The sequence below is a fragment of the Alligator mississippiensis genome, chromosome 5, assembly GCF_030867095.1.
Source record: "Alligator mississippiensis isolate rAllMis1 chromosome 5, rAllMis1, whole genome shotgun sequence".
Lineage (NCBI taxonomy): Eukaryota > Metazoa > Chordata > Crocodylia > Alligatoridae > Alligator > Alligator mississippiensis.
In genome coordinates, this window is record NC_081828.1 from 159,201,250 (window position 1) to 159,207,249 (window position 6,000).

Sequence of the window (6,000 nt, forward strand, 5' to 3'; positions counted from 1 at the left end):
TGCAGCAGCCACTGCGTGCAAGCCCCGCACCCCTGCCCCGCAGTATCTGGTTGACTGGGCAGCGCCTGTGTGGCCTGTAGAGGGGAGCCACTGCCCTCGCCTCTCAGCCCTACTTCTGGGAGGCGGTGGTGCGGGGTGGTTGGTGGTGGCGCTCCTTCCCTGCCGACTTGTGCGTACCCCCTAGCCCCTTTCTGCGTACCTCTGGTTGACAACCCCTGCTATATACCTTTCAGTTCTTCTGTGAGTGAGTGTCCTTGGGCATGTTCGCTGTGAGAGTTTGTGTACCTCATTCATGCTGACATGGAGGTTGACAGCAACTCCTGTAGGTATTGTATGTCTTGAGGGTCTCTGTCTTTTGCATTGAAGACAGGTTGCACTTTTTATTGCACTGCAATTCCTCATAACTGTCTTAAATGGAGTTTCTTATAATCTCTGCTTGGACTGCAGGAAAACCTTTGCTTTCTTCACTGCTTTTGAGTGATTTTTCTCCTACTTTATTTAATTAAATCTAAACTATACTGAGTTGTCTGTTGAAGCCCAGTTAGATGCTTTCTAAGAAAAACAAAAAAATCTGTTTCCAGAATGGCCTTGAAGTCACCTGGATTTAAGTTTTTTGCTCTTCATGAAGCACAGCTGTTAGCTAATGAGGGATACCTGAGAGTGCCTTTAATACAGGGATAGTAAACCGAGACAGAGACAGTGTGTGTAATGTACAGCAGACCAGGGATGGGGCAGGCATCAGGGTGGCAGATCAGGTAAGGAGCAGAAAGCAAAGCAGCAGACCAGGGATGGGAAGGGGATGGAAAGGCACTTGGGAAGGGTGCCGGCTAATTTGTGGTATACCTGCCAAAAAGGTTGCACCCTCCCCCCCTCACTTCCTGCTCTCCTGAAAAAATGTTTCACTGTAGGTCCTGAATCTAAAAGGAGGCTAGGCTGCAGATTTACCTCTTGGGCAAGTATGGGACCCCCAGCATGCCTCCAAAGAACTTAAAAACAGAAGAACAGACTTCCTGTTGCACAGAACACCTGTATCAGTCCTATCAAAAATGGACAAGAAAAACTCATTGAATGAGGTCACAGGCAAGGGAGAGTTCCAGAGGCAGATCTCTACTTATGAAAACTTCATGGCCACGAGAGGCTCACTTCAACCTTCATGTTAATTATGGTGCCAAGGACCTAACACTGAGGGGTCAAACCAAAAGACAGACATTCCAAGAAATGTAGGAAGTCCTTTCTTCATCCCCCAGCTTGATTCCTTCAGCTTCTGAAACAGCTTCAAGTCAGGCCTCACTTGCAAGCCATGAACTAACCAGTGGCACTGAATTAGGCTCAAAAAATAAGTGGCTTGCATATTTAACAGGAAACTGCTCTTCCTCTTGCTGTGATAGTATCAGAGTCTGCACCATCTTTGACATCAGGTTCTCCAATGGTTCTTCCCTTGATGCTGTGAAACTATCAGCATTGATCAGAAATCTAATTTTATAGTCCATCTGTTTTGGAACTCATGCCTGAAAGTAAAAAAACCTAAAACAACCTCACTCCAGTTCAAAGACACAAAAGTAATTTACCTTTAACCTAAATTCCCCAATGGCCGTGCCCTTCTTGCTTCAGGACAGGTTCCAAAACCTGACTGACCTGATATCATAACTAGATTCCAAACTTCACAAGCAAAAGCTTGTTATGTGTTGTTGGGTCATTTGAACTTGCATGCAATGCTGGTTAAGATCATGTACACCCTAGCCAGACACCTTTTGCGTACCTTTAATTGTGCCCCTGGTAATATTCCCATACTTGAAATAATGGAATGACCCTGCAAATACTTTCTGGATAAATTCCCTTTGTTTCTCTATGACTTGGTACTGCAGTGAAGTTTGGTTTATTACTAGGAATAGAGGACATATGTGGATGTCTCTCTCAATTAGTGGGAATTAGGGAAGCAAACAACCAACTGGATCTCAGGTCAGCCTGCAGTTTGAGAGTCCTTGCTGCATGGTGATTAGTACAGATAATTATGGATAACACAGCTGCTGTGTTTTACAACAAACAAGGTCTTTCTTCTGGTAGAAGGGATGATCAAGCTGCAATTGATGCACTTATCTGCCAAGTGGTTCTGCAGGCTGGGTAGTTTAGGTAGACATGTCTCTCATGAGTGGGGGATCAAAGATTCTATTTACCAAGTCATCTGCTTATACTGGGGCTACCTCCGGGAGGACTTGTTCAATGCAAAGAACAAGGAGTGCTACATTTTCTGTTCCAGAGAAGCCTGCACGTAGGATCCCTGTTTAGTGCATGGAGAACCCTTTAGATCCCCAGAGAACTTTAAAAAATCAGACAAAACTCAGCCCACTGATCTCAACTAGCCCCAGTGTGGCTGAGAGTTCTGTTTCTGGGTGCTCTAGATTTCCCATCCCTCTAATCCAAAGCCCTACCTCTTTCCAGATTTTTCTTGTCTCAAAATGGTGATATTAGCCATTCAGACTCAAATGCTGGATGGCTGTCATGAATAGGCAGATCTCTTCTTTGTTGGATCATGACATCTTGATCACAGCAGCAAAGTGTCCTGAGATAACTCAGCCCTGTGCCAGGTGAGTTCACTCTTCATGGTGCCACATGGTGCCTTACTTTGATAGCTGCTGCCTCAGCAAGGATAGTAGAGAAGGTTCAAGACCTGATGGCTGATTCTTCTTAGAGTTTTCCATCCCAGTAAGGTGTGTTTTTAAAGATCCACCCTAAATTTCTCCCACAAATGATCACTGAGTTCCATCTGAAACAACAGATTCATCTTCCCAACTTCTATGATCTCATGTCTCTAGGACAGAACTATCTATCTCCACACCATGGATATAAGATTATCCCTGGATTTTGTTTTTTACTTGCACATTACAAAATCATGTAAATCACTCTTATGTGTGGCTATAGCAGAAAGAATAAGTGTTCTCCAGATAGTTAGATTAGATCATTAGAAAGTAGGGCTGGAAGGCACCTCATGAGATCATCTAGTCCAGCTCCCTGTTCAAAACAGGATCATCCCTGGTTAAACCAACCCAGTCAAGTGTCTCTCTAACCTGCTGTTGAAAATTCCAGGGATGGAGATTCCACAAATAGGTCATGTGTTCCAATGCTCAATTATCCTCGCAGTCAGAAAGTTCTTCTTAATCTTTAACCTAAAACTTTTTTGCTGCAAGATTCCTTTCCAAATCTGTTCACAATCTTCTAGAAGTGTGGGACCCAACACTGGAAGAGTACTCCAGGTGAGGCCTCGCCAGTGCTGAATAGAACAGAAGAATCATTTTCCTTGATTTACAAGTGACATTCCTTTTAATACAACCCAGTATGCTTTTCCCTTTTTTTGAAACAAGAACACACAGTTGTCTCGCCTTCAGCTTATGTTCCATTGTAACCCCCAGATCCCTCTCTTCAGTACTGCAGCCTAACCAGCATTCCCCAGTCCGCACTTGTACATGCAATTCTGTCCTTGGTGAATTTAGTTTGATTGATTTCAAACCATTTCTCTATCTTATCCAGGCCATTCTGGATCCATCCCTGCTCACCAGAGTGTCTGCAACGACCCAACTTGGTGTCGTCCACAGGTTCACTAAACTTTAATTCAGTCCTATCATCATAAACCTTAAACAAGATGTTAAGCAATAATGGACCCAGGACAGACCTCTAGAGAACCCCACTTGAAACCTCTTCCTAACTAGACATTGAGCCATTGATGACTAGTCATGGAGCATGAAGATCTAACCAGTTTTCTGTCCACCTTATTAATCTAGTCTATATTTCCTTAGCTTCTTAACAAGAATGTCATGGGAGATGGTATCAAAGGCCTCGATAAAATCAAGGTATGTCATATCCACTGCTCTTCCTCTTCTACATGGCCTGCCACCTTATAGAAGGAAATCAAATTGATCAGGCATGACTTGCTCTTGGTGAATCCATACTGCCTGTTCCTGATCACCTTGTTCTCTTCTTCAGGTGCTTTACAGTAGATTCCTTGAGGACCTCCTCCAGGATCTTTCCAAGTATTGAGGTCAAACTGACCAGTCTACAATTTCCTTTTTCTTTTTCTTAAAGACAAGCACTGTATTTGCCAATTTCCAATGATCCAAGACCTTACCTGAACTCTACTGGTTCTTGAAGAGGATAGCCAATGGCTCTGAAATTATGTCAACCGATTCCTTCAGTACCCTAAGGAGCATCTCATTTGGCCCTACCAACCTGAAAGTCTCTTGCTTGTCTAAGTAATCCATACCATGTTCTTCTACTACTCTAGGCTGTTTATCTCTTTCCCTGTCTTTGCTGCCAATTGCACTCATCATCTGGTAGCTGCTCCTCTTGTGAAGACTGAAGTAAAAGCATTAAATATTTTAGCCTTCTCTGCATTGTCCATGACCTGGTTGCCTTTTGAATTGTTCAAGAGACTTACGGTTTTCTTCTTACTTTTGACATTTTTATTGCCTTTTACGTGCTTTGCCAGTTGCCTCTCAAATCATGCCTTGGTCTTTCTTTTTTTCTCTCTGCATACCTGAACAATACTCTTATACTCTCCACTCTGTTGTATTTCCCATTTTCTCATCACATCAGGATATCTTGCTCCTGTTCTCTTAAAATGGCCTCCTTAAAGTACACCTTGCTTACCTGGACACTTTTTCCCTTCAGCCTTGCTTCTCAAGGCCCAGTTCCCTGAGTTGGTCTGCTTTTTTGAAGTCCAGTCTCTATTCTACTGCTCTCCTTTATTCTTCCCCTTAGGATCTTGAACTCTATCACTTCGTGGTCACTGTCACCCGAGTTACCTATATTCACATTCTCAGTCAATTCCTTCATGTTTGTGGAGCAGCAAGTCAAGAAGAGCTTCCCTCCCTAATTGAACTTTTCATTACATGTACCACACTCCAAGACTTTGCTGGACTGTTTTTGCATTGCTGTGTTTTCCTTTAATGGTAATTAAAGTTCCCCATGAGAATCTGCGGTTTGGAACTTCTGTCAGTTTAAAGAAGGCCTCATTCACCTCTTTCTGCTGGTTTGGTAGTCTCTGGCCAATGCCCACAATTCCTTTGCTATTCTCCCCTCTGACCTTTACCCAGAGGCTCTCAATCACTGTAGATCCTTCTACAACTATTAAAGTGCACTTACCATATCTCAAACAACATTCACCATGTTACTGGAAAATGCATCTATCCTAAGTAGCTATAAAAAAGCTACTTTCAAGTACTATTCACTCATTCATGAGACGTTACACAATTTTTGAAGCCTCCAAAAACAATACTTCAATCCCTTTTTCTCCAGACGCTGATATTCCAGCTCTGAATGGACTGTTCACTACTTTGGAGAGTCACCCATACTAAATGCGAATATGGACAAAGAAAGGGACCTAGAAGTCCTTGCAGTATCAGCAGTTTTTGGGTGTGCCATGCATTTTCTATAACACATCCTCCTCTGTTCCCTACTTTTGAAGTCCCATGTACATGGGATTGTATATCTGAGAGGAAGCTGAGGTGTGGTAGGTGCACTCTGCCCTTTATGTCCGGAATTAGTGCTGTCCAACTGATGGTTAAACTACAGGTGCCAGGCTCCTTGTCTGGGCATGGCCCCCCCCTTTGCTTTCTTGCTGCTGTCACCAGTCTCCTGACTCCCCCTCCCTCTTCCAGCTTCTGCTGTATACCCTAGTTCCTGGGGGTAGGGCAGAGCAGCATGGCCCATGAGGCCGAGAAAGACTGTGGTTGGAGGTCTCGGGGCACCTGGGGACCCCACGTGGTATCCATTCCAGTGCAGAGCAGCAGGAATTGCCCACCATGCAGTGGAGGGGCACAAATTGCAGTGTGTTGCAGTGCATTATATCTGTATGCACAAGGGGCCTGCACGCTGTAGCACATCTATCAGGAGCCCATGTGATGTTGGGGTTCTCCCAGTGCATTGGGGGCCTGGGCTGCAGGGTGGGGGGAGGAGGGGCTATGTAGCTGGGTGGGCTTGCATGGCACATCAGGAATCTATTCAGTG